Below are 12,500 nucleotides of genomic sequence, written 5' to 3'. Positions count from 1 at the left end.
TTGGTTGGCAAGCTACTTACCACACAGCCACTCCTGCGCCTAAAATCGCTTCAGATGTAAATTTAATCTGAAGCGATTGCAGAATAGAAGACATAAGTTAAAAGTGGGCCTCCGTCAGTTACGACGATGAGTCTTGCAGCTGATCGGAACAAAGGAACAGCTTTCTCATGAAATTAGTGCGCAAGGGGCTGAACACTCTGCAGACACAGCGTTAACGTAGTTTTCGGGGAGATTTAGCTTGACACAAAATGAGACAATGCTGGTCCATTGAAATACAGGTACAATTCATCTTTACTAGCTGAGTGGACTGGAGCAACGTGAAGTAGAGTGTCTTGCTCAAGGACACCTAACCACTAAGCCACACGCTTTGGTGGAAGACATAAGTTAGTCATTCAAAACTCGCAAAGACCGTCAACTTCAATTAAGCACCTGCAATTAAGCATCTACAACGCCTTATAGTGTAGTGTGTATATATGTGTGCGTTTATATATGTAACTAGCAGCTAAGCTCGGTTTCACCCGGTCTGTTTGGATGATGTGGCTGTAATCATTTTCGGTTAGGCATAATCTATAACAGCGTTTCTCAACCTTATCATTTCGGGTCCCCTTTTTCGATTGAAGCCTCCAACTATATGAAAATTTCTTGACCCCCACCCCGTCAGAAAACAGCTTCAAAGCAACTGGTTGTTTTAATGGTAAAAGAAAGAGGGAAAATCCCATTAGAAAAGTTTTACTCGATTTTCTCGGGGTTATGAAAAAAATACAAACTGCATTCCAATCTATGCACCCGTCTCCACATGTGTGCCATTTTTCACGTGAATCCACCCGTTTGGCTGTAAACCTCAAGACAAGAAAGAATACAACGATCGCCCATGTCCAATTTATATTATAGATGAAATAAGATTCAGACAAAAACGCTATAGTACGCAGTGTAAAGCTCGTCCAGAGTCATCGGCTACCTGATGTCGCGAGACATTTGAAATGCTCTTGCTACAGGATATACATAAGGAAATCCATAGTATTTTTAGAGTTTATGCATGGCAATAAATGGGTTCAATTTTCCAAAAAAAAAAACATTCCATAATAGTTTCCATATTTGGCGCACGGCCAACAATTTTGGCGGAGGGGAAAGCCAGTTACGTCAAGCCCAGTACTCAAATGGTACTCATTTTATTGACCCCGAAAAGATGAAAGAGTTAACTTCTGCGGAATCTGAACTCAGAACGTAAAGACGGACGAAATGTCGCTAAGCATTTTGTCCGGCGTACTACGTGCTAACAAGTCTGCCAACTCGCCGCTTTACACCAATTAAATAATTGCTTTTTTCTGTTTACTAAATTATTCCTTGGCGTATTTCAAGAGAAATATACTATAATAGAGTTCAAGTGATATAAATTAAAATTATTCATCAAGATTTCGTGTTAATTTATGTTCGATACCAGCTTAATACTGAAAAATGTACTTTGCTAAATTCTTTGTCATTTTCAAAATTAATTGTCAACGAAAGTACTTAATAACATCCATTGATACACGAAAGGTCCTCGTATAGCATTTTTTGGAAAATGTTTGTCTATGAGAGACAGGAATCTTTTATCTATTTTCGTCTTTACATTACGGGAAAATGGAGGGGCGAACCACCCCTGTAGTATTTAAAAATCTGTTAGCTAACATTATTAAAAGAGTATCTAACCTCTTCCTCTGAAGAAATTTTCGAGAAGGCAACCCCCTAATACAAGAATAACCTAGCCAATAGTGGCTTTAAGGATAAATTTATCTATAACCCTTCTAATAATAAGGGAAATAATAAATGTAGACCTAAAAATAGATCTAGAAAAATAATTTGGTTGGTTCCCCCACCCACTAGTTATCCCTTAATCTAAAAACTGACATAAGTAAAAAGATTCATGTCTCTCCTAGACAAACATTTTCCAAAAAATTATAGGAACAGGAAAATATTTAACAGGCGCTCAGTGAAATTATCACATAGCTGCTGCCCCAGAATGAAAAGCATTATTAGAGGAGAACAACACCAAGAGCCCACTCCCAGTTGTAACTGTCGAGACCCAGGAATCTGCCCACTCGACCAGGGATGTATGATTAAATCCGTCATATATGAGGCAGACGTTACATCAACGCTAAAAGATAACACAAACCGATAAGAAGGCACAACCGATGGAGGCAACTTCAAAAATTGCTATGCTAACCATATAGCTTTCTTCCGAAACAGGGACAAAAGTAAAGCTAGTAAGTTGGCTAGCCACATATGGGGTTTGAAGTCTAACGCCACATTACACATGACAAAGTGGAATATAATCGAAAACTTCACACCATATGTCAATGAATAAAAAAATGTGAGTTATGTGTAGCTCAAAGAACTCATTCCTTTTCAGATTTAAGAACTTCTGATTTATAGATCCGAAATTTTCAGCGGTTGTAAACATACGGTTAAGTTCCTGTTGGTGAATTGCAAAGTACCACCCTCTCCGGGTTGAGCAATTGTACCGTAGACTCTATGTCACTATCTTTTTAGCCTTATATCTTACTGTCTAAGGGGGCATAACACTCATTCATCTTTTTGTTTCCTTCTGTTTTCTTTTTCCTTTTCTGGTTTTCAACCTTTCACCATTTATATCTACATCTTTCTCGCTTTTTCTCGTTTTTTCTCCTCCTTTCTTCCTATTTTTAGATTGTTATTCCAAATGAACTTTGCCTGAAGAATGCACTAGGGTACCAGATGTGTTAAAAATACTGTTTGATATGCTATCATCGCATGAAACTAATAGCAGTAATGAAAAACCTATATTGTGTCTATTAGATAACACACATACACACACACACACAAATATATATATATATATATATATATATACACACAAAATAGGACAAGAACGCAAAACATCCGGACAACCAGGTGATACAAAAAGGAACAACAAAACATCCAGATAGACAATGCAAAAAATTCGTTGCCAGTCGAAAGACACCTGTTGTTATATCCTGTTATTATTATTATTATTATTATTATTATTATTATTATATTATTATTATTATTATATTATTATTATTATTATTATTATTATTTTTATTTTATTTTTATTTTATTTTTATTTTATTTTTATTATATTTATTATATTTTGTATTTATATTTGTGTAACATCGTCTGTTTTTCTCTCCTTGTTTTCGTATACATTCGATGCTTTCTTCCAAGGAATCTAATGCTCTTAGCTCGCGCATGTGTGTATGTGTGTGAGTATGTGTGCTTTTGTATCAGATACAAAAGCACACACACAAACACACACACACACGCTCTCTCTCACTTTCTCCCCATTCCTCACCCTCTTGTACTATCTTATATCTCTCTCCACCCCTACACACTCAACAATACAATAAAAAGAGACAAAATTTATGAAAAAGTTCAATCTGACGATTCCACTAGAGTGGACGCAAGCGCTAATATATGATTTATAAAAGCATGTGACATATTAATAAATATCTCTAAATATAAAACCATCCAGATTTCTGAGTACCTCATTTCTTCTAATATATAATACCTGTACATCGCCTCCAAACCTTCTAATATATATATATATTAATGATAAAATATTAGGGAATAAATCCAAACTTACAGGGAAAGATCAGATTTAGGATTGAATCCAATTTTATAGTAAAATATTATATTATATTAAATTAGAGATAAAACCACTATTAGGCAAATCAAACAATTAAAAACTTAAGCCAATACATAAAATTAATTAATTTATATTATTTTAAATATATATCAAAATTATTAAAAGTTTAATAAAAGATAATGAGTAAAACACTACGATCGTTTCATGGCTGTCCAATTCGTAATAATTCGAGTTTTTCATTGTTTGATTTGCCTAATAGTGGTTTTATCTCTAATATAATATAATATATATATATATATAATATATATATATATATATATATATGTTTGAAGACTGCATTCTTTTTATCGCAACGTAATTTTCAGGTCTTTGCCATCGTCAGCCACGAGCTAACTCCTTTCGGTACTTCGGTTCAGATTGTATGCGTTAAAGTGCACTTTAACTATTGTCTACGCCTAACTTATTATTATTGACGCTTTCTAGTGTTGTTTTATATAGACTTTTTTCTATGGTTGTTGTCGTTTCATTTGCCAATGTCTTCGTCCTTCTAGTTTACATAAGTTTGTATTGTTGTATTGTTACACATGAATACAGTTTTGCAGATATTATTATTCTCACTAAATTTTTATAAAATTGCTTATCTCTTTATCGATTTCCATTAGCCAATTCAGTCGCCTTTCTGACACCGATTAACACATAGTGTTGTGCTAAACTGTGTCCTGTTAAGCTAGAGTTGTTTATTTGTTTATCGCTTATCCATTTTCAGTATCTGTCTATCACATCTTTTATTTTCTGATTTGCAAAAGTTGTCACTCCATTTGCTTCATAAATTGTTATTTTATATCTCATATCGATAAAGATAGTTTTTTTTTTATCTGTTGTCTCTAAACTGTCATTCTGTTCTTTGTGTTAGTGAACTCATTACTTTGTTTTGATGTTCCGCCAGTGGAGTTTTTGCTGTGCTTTCACAGAAATATTCCCCACTGTTCTATCATTAGATGTCTATTCTGTTCGAAGCTCTGACCAATTTCAATTTTTTAAAAATAATCTCGTCTAGTGTTTACCACTAGCAAACACCTCAAAATTTATATGCAGTTCAGCTACAGTAGAAACTATTACGTGACTTGGATCCTTTCACTCCATCAGTTCAATGTGCAATAGTGATCCTCATAAATGTAAGCGGTTGTTGTAGTTTACAGGGATATTTACGATTTTACTAATTCCTTACTTTGCCTACAATGTACAATTCTTTATCTGAATGCATGTAAATGCATAGATCACCGGCCTTTAATGGTATTTGTTATATGTATCACATAATTCCTTCGGGTATCATTTATAGTTGTAATGTTTTTTCTGCCTCTATGTACGCATATCTATCTATCTATCTATCTATCTATCTATCTATCTACTATCTATCTATCTATCTATCTATCTATCTATCTATCTATCTATCTATCTATCTATATATCTATCTATGTATCTATCTATCTATCTATCTATCTATCTATCTATCTATCTATCTATCTATCTATCTATCTATCTATCTATCTATCGCTCTCTCTCTCTCTCTCTGTCTATCTATCTATCTACACACTACATACATACATACATACATACATACATGCATACATACAGACATACATACGTACATACAAAATTACCCTGTTGTTGGTGATGAAACTCCAGTGAAGGAACCTTGGATCTAGTTTAGAACCCGGTTCTTTCTCTATTGGCAAGAAATCTTGAAATAAACTGAATAATGGCATACATACATACATACATACATACATACATATGTACGTACGTACGTACACATTTCAGGTCATTTGTGATGTCTACTACTGTCTGGTAATGTGGAATGGTCGGTGACTGAACAGTTACCTCCTTGTGAGGAGTGGGGGCTAGAATCGTAGTAGGGTTATAAACGAATGAACCTAGTATAGTGTATCTAACAATTGCACAGATCCTCAGAAACTCCAGCTTGATATCCAGAATGCTGGATGACAACTGGGAGTGAGGCACCTCTCAGATTTTTTGTGAAAGTATATATCCAGGTGAATATCCCTCTTATATAAAACCAGATATGTAGGGAATGTTTACACTTGAGATAATGGCCCTCAAACATACTTGAACATGCGACCCGTATTAGCACTCAATGTTATACTGTGCCTTATCTCTGGATCATGTCAGTAGCGTGCTGAGGGCCTGTGAGATGTTGTGCAAGCCTTACTGAATATAAAAAATGTTGTTGTGCAATTACCTGTTATGTGACATTTTGATGTCTCAACGACCAGGAGGGCGTCGTGGCATGCATGGAAGCCGCGGACGAAAAACCAGGGTGGAGCCAAGCGCGGATGCAATAACCTCGTGCACATGCATTGCTGGTTCTTTGCACCGACAGCCAATACAAGAGTTTCACTCAGGGTAACTATTGTTTGCTCTAAAAGAACGTCGGCTTTTAATTGGGGATGAGATATAAACTTTCGGTATTAATGCTTCTGGTGTCGCTTGTGGCTGTGTGGTAAGTAGCTTGCTTACCAACCACATGGTTCTGGGTTCAGTCCCACAGCGTGGCACCTTGGGCAACCGTTTTCTACTATTGCTTCGGGCCGACCAAAGCCTTGTGAGTGGATCTGGTAGACGGAAACTGAAAGAATCTCGTCGTATATATGTATGTGTGTGTATATGTTTATGTGTCTGTGTTTGTCCCCCAACTTTGCTTGACAACCGGTGTGTTTACGTCTCCGTAACTTAGCGGTTCGGCAAAAGAGACCGACAGAATAAGTACTAGGCTTGCAAAGAATAAGACCTGGGGTCGATTTCTTCGACTAAAGGCGGTGCTCCAGCATGGCCGAAGTCAAATGACAGAAACAAGTAAAAGAATAAAAGAGTAAAAGATATATATTTGTGTATGTATACATATATGTATATATGCGTATATATATATGTATATATATGTATATAATATGTATATATATATATCCATATATATATATATTATATATATATATATATATTATATATATATATATATATAAACATATAATATATTATATATATATATATATATACTATATATATATATATGCGTGTATGTGTGTGTGTGTGTGTGTGCGTGAATGTGGCTCTGCGTTTGTGTTTGATCCCCACCCCTTGACAACCGGTGTTCGTTTGTTTGCGTCCCGTACCTTAGCGGGTCAGCAAAAACAGACCGGCAGTATAAATACTAGGCTTAAAACAATTACTGAGCTTGACTCGTTCGACCACACCCTTCAAGGTAGTGCCCCAACATGGCCAGAGTCTAATGGCTGAAACAAGCCAACCAACGCATACATACATCACCGCTTTAAAAGTAGACACTTCTCCAAAAGATGGATTTATTGGTGTTTACAAGATGGAGGCTGGTTTTGCATTTTATGTTTTTCGTTTACGCCTTTGAAACGTAAAAGTTTCGGAAAGAAAAGGTATCCAAAGCAGAGTTACCCGTTTGAGAGTCATTGATGGTAAAATTTTGTGTTTCGCGTTGCTTAATCGCAGCCCACGCATGAGCAGGCTGATCAAGTCTGTTCCAGCCATGCCCAACCCTATCCTCTTTGAGGTAATTAAGAGTACATTATTCAATGTGTCGTTTACTTTCCCCAGACGATAAATTATAAATTTGAGGGATAATTGGCTCGTATTTCTCGCTCGGTGGCACGTTTCCAATAGTTACGTTCTTTTGAGAAACGAGTTCTTTGTGGACGATGGACGCCGTGTATTTGCTTATGTTTTCAAACTCACCCCGTTTATACACGAACACGCACAAAATAAAAGTATATACAAACTCACTCACACACACACACACACAAACACGCATGCACACACGCACACACACACAAAAACATAATGGCCCAAAATCAAGCAATGTGTTTATCTATAAAATATATATATAACTACAGCATTGAAAAATTACAAAGATATATTTGACTAACATACATAATGGCTGATTGTTAAACAACAAAATGGTGGAGTTTGGAACATTTGTTCGGTATTTTTTGCTTATTTTCAGCATTGACCATACCCAGTGGCAGACTCTGAGGAATTTCAATCATTCTAAGATTGGTTCCAGTGAAGACATTATTTCTGGAATGTTAAAAAAAAAACCACTGATATAAACTATTTTCTTTATATTCTATCATAAATTCTATAAATAATGACATTCGTTGGCGACTTAATTATGGTAATTAAAAACAGGATATTATGCATTTAAATTATCCGCTATTTATAGCCAATACAAACACATAGACAATGCTCAAACTTTTACGCTCACATATTAAGCACATGTGTGTGTGTGTGTTGATGTGTGAGAATGTGTGTGTATCTGTACATGCCTTGTCTGCTGTGCCTGATTCATAACCTATATGTGTGTGTATATATGTATCCATCTCCATATGCATACATATTTACCTTCATATATGCATATGCGTGTGAATGTATGTTTAGATTTATGTATGTGTATATACTGCAATATTTTAATCTGTCTGCCTCTCTATCAATCAATCTATCTATCTAATGATATTCCGCGTTCATGAAACTAATGCGAACTTTGCAAAACTGTATAATTCTATAGAAAAGTTGTATCTATCTCTTTGACATATTGTATTAAGGAAACGTGTGCAATCGTTGGTTGGTAAAACAAATTGCACAAGCAGTAACAACGGATATGCCGTATTTGATGGCCTATAAGACGCTAGGGGTGCATAGGACGCACCCTAGCCTAAGCTATACTTTCGTAAAATAAATTACCACTGAAATAACGTTTTAATTCCTCCACTTACCTGTATAACTTTATGTTATTACTGGTAATTATAAGTAATTTATTGCATCCACATTCGATATAAACATACCGTGGGCAATTGTTCACCAATAGATGGCAGCACACGCTTTGTAAACATACATACCGTACTGAACACGTTTTGAGCCTACATTCAGTGTACTGGATGCAAGGGGGTGTTTTAAAGCAATTTTGGGGTAAAAAAAAGATGTCTTATAGGCCATCAAATACGGTAATTATTAGTGTGGGATGAAAATATATTAAAAATTTCCCTCATCCGCTAACAATCGGATATGAAGGTAATTTCGGCACACATACGTTTTGTTTGTGTGTGTGTGTGTGCGTGTGTATACACACACACACACACACACACACACACACACACACACATATATATATACATATATATTATTATATATATATTTGTGCATAAGTGTGTTTTAATATATATATATATATATTATTATATATATTATATATATATATACATAGACAGAAATAAGGGGATATATACATCTTTTATTTATTTATATAGTCTTACAGCGTTTTTTCAGATACGCATTTGGGTGCATTACGATAATTGTTATTGATCGACTGAAAATATAGAAAACGCCCCAACCCCCACTAAACGTTGGAATATTTTTCTCTACAGAGACGTTAAGAATTATTTCGCGCGGATTAATATCCCTTATTAAAACCTCATATATATATATATATATATATATATATATATATATATATATATTATATATATATTATATTTATATACATAATTATAACAAGGGCTTCTTTTAATTATGTAGATAATTATAAAATATTTATAAAATTTACCTATGAAGTTTTATTTCTGTGCTGACCACTTGGAAAAATCATTTATGATTTTACCCTTTATATATATATATATGGGATACAGGCATCCAGGAACAGGACCTCTGTAATGCTATGATGGACCGTGGTGTCTGGCGTAACACAGTAAATTCCATTGTCTCGACTACGGTCGAACAATGATGATGATGATATGCTCTGTCTGTGTGTAATGAATATATAGGGATAAATTATCCAGGCGGGTACAATAATAGCTCTCAGGTATATTCTATGTATCAGCTAACCATACCTAGTAGTAATAAACATCACTAATCGTTTGGTATTAGCAATCCGACTGATAGAAAAATCCGGGTTCGCTTCCACGAATTATAAATATATTCGGGAATGTAAATTCCGAATAATTACAAAAAATACGGAGACTAGTACCTCTTTAAATCATTAAAAAAAAAAAATTTACCAGCATAATTAGTTAGTTCAAATGACTGACACGTGTTTCTGCTGCTCAGAATATTCGCAGTTGACTACGCAATCCAACATATTCTGCTATGCACCTTTATTTACAGTTTTTCTACAAGGTAGGTTCGAAGCGAACTGACTTTATTCGTTCATTATTTCATCATTCTACTATGTTTAAAAAAACAAAGCAAAGTGATCGAGATATATTAAAATCTGATATGGATACAAAATTTATTTTGTAGCTCATCTCAAGTTGAAATTAGTTCCAGGACGAAATCAAGTATTGTATATATATTATTAAATAAGATCAATATGTATCTAAGTGTTCTGATAGATTTTGGCTTTATATTAAAAGTGATTGAACAAGAATAAATTAAAGTTAACTACGTTGATGGAATTCTGTCATATTTATTTCTAAGAGGCTCATATGGAAAGCGCACTTGCAAATTGAATTTTAGATTACATACTTTCTACAAGAGAAACACGTGTCGGTCAAATTGATAATCTAATTACGCTGTATAAGTAACTATTAAATTAAAAGAAAAATTTGAGATTTTAACATCAGACGTGTTAAAAACACTGTTTGGCATGCTCTCAGCACATGAAACTAATAGTAGCACATGAATAAAATATTTTGTTTATTAAATAATATTTATCTCTCTCCAGATGGACTATTTTTTATCACATCATTACGGAACAGTACACTATATACGTACATAAATACATACATACATACATGCATACATACATACATACATGCATACATACATACATGCATACATAATACATACATAATTCACACATAAATAAACATATATTTACAAAATTAAGCATAAAACCAGTTTAAGGATTTTATCAAGTGGTACAATAAAACTATGCAGGTAACAATTTATACTAATATATAATTATATAATATAATTATATTAAAGGGTGCAGATAAACCCCACCAACATGCTAGAAATAGACGCCAAATGCCTCTAAAAAGCCGATCTACACTTCGTTAGCACAGGCTGTAAGCGAACAGATGAATAAATAAGAGTTAAAAATGAGTTAACTGTAGATCGATTTCTGGCATAGGGATGTAAAACCCCTTGGTGTTATCATTGCAATATACCCATAGTATATGAAGGCAAATCTATTCCTCATCATATGCTTGTGTATTAAAAAAGTGTTCAAGCTCACGCCATTTAATTTGGTCTTCAAAATAAAATTGAGTCTACACTATAGAATCATACGTGCGCTAAATGTTAGTTTCTGTACTTAAAACCAGGCTAGCACACACACACACCATACACACACACTCACACATATACACACACACACACCACACCCACACACACACACACACACACACACACACACACATATTATATATATATATTATATATATATATAATATATATATAAAAAGTGTATTTGCCAACGCAACGTGGTTGTCCTATGCAGGACGATGTTACTACATTTTAGCCTCAAGAAAACATCTTTTCCAGCTGGCTCCCGAAAGTCTGTGTCCGTATACTGTTGAGCAAGGGTTTTATTACTCCCTTTTTAGCCTTAGCGACCAATGGTTTCTGGGATATTTCTCTTCCTCGGTACAGGACAATCACCGGCCAGATATGGCAGCCACATGTTCTTGCTCACAATATATAATTTTAAAGCGGCATACAATCGCTGATCTCGTGAAGAGAAAAACAACTAATTCTAAATCTTTGAGCAAAAATATACGTAGCAATAGTACCGTACTACTTTTTTCCAGCTGGCTTCCGACAAATGGCCTGAGTACGTATACTGTGAGCAAGGAGTCTGCTGCTCCCTTTCTAGCCTTAGCTATACCTGCAGGCATATATATATATATATAATATAATACATATATGCAATATATATATACATAATATTATCTATATATATGTATACATATAACATATTATATATATCATATATAATATATGTATATATAATATATATATAGATAAATTATATATATATAATATACATATATATGTATATACTATATATATATATATATAATTATATATATATATATCTATATATATATATATAATAATGTGAAATAGAAAGATGAATAATCTTGTGAGTAGATTAATCAAAGTTTAACCGATACCTTAGTAGCAAAAATCACAGCAGTAAACAGCACGGTTGGAGGTACAGACCATATGGTGTTGCAACCGTGCGTTGGTGCGGATAATTGAAATTAAAACATTATGGTGAATTGAAGAAATGAGCTGAACGCTCCATTTCTTCAATTCACCAATAATGTTATATATAATAATATATATATATATAATATATATATATATACATATACATATATATACTAATTTTTATAATTATGAGTATATATATGTAATAAGGTTCGGCAAAATTTGTTCATCACCTCATAACCGAATTTAGAAATAACAGTTAAAACTAACTATTTCTCTACCATAAAATCTCCATTATTATTAATTAATTTTACCTTTTATTATTATTGATATATATATATATAATATATATATATATATATATATTGGTAAAAACGGTAAGATAACAAAAGAAAGAAAGAGACCTCAATATTATATATACACGTTGGCGCGCGCACACGTCTGAAAATATTCAGATTGAGTATTAGTGTCGGCTTGTTAAGAATTTGAGTTTAAAATATAATTTCTTCATTATGGCCTCTCCATCGTTGGATTGAGTGTACAGGTGTGTTTCTCATTACTTACCTTTGTTCTGCCTACTAACCCACCCACATACACGTATACACACATACATGGATAC

The 12,500-nt window shown here is 33.8% G+C and overlaps 1 long non-coding RNA gene across 1 annotated transcript in view; it reads left to right on the top strand.

The window, feature by feature from the left end:
* LOC118761013 overlaps positions 1-8,590 on the top strand; it is a 19,012-nt gene extending 10,422 nt beyond the window's left edge. The window contains exon 3 of the long non-coding RNA XR_004997097.1: positions 8,369-8,590. This is a non-coding gene — a long non-coding RNA (uncharacterized LOC118761013). The remainder of the gene's footprint in view (positions 1-8,368) is intronic.
* Positions 8,591-12,500: the final 3,910 nt, after the last annotated feature.

The sequence above is a fragment of the Octopus sinensis genome, unplaced genomic scaffold (assembly GCF_006345805.1).
Source record: "Octopus sinensis unplaced genomic scaffold, ASM634580v1 Contig04569, whole genome shotgun sequence".
In the NCBI taxonomy this organism is placed as follows: Eukaryota; Metazoa; Mollusca; class Cephalopoda; order Octopoda; family Octopodidae; genus Octopus; species Octopus sinensis.
This window is presented reverse-complemented; position numbering and strand designations above follow the sequence as displayed.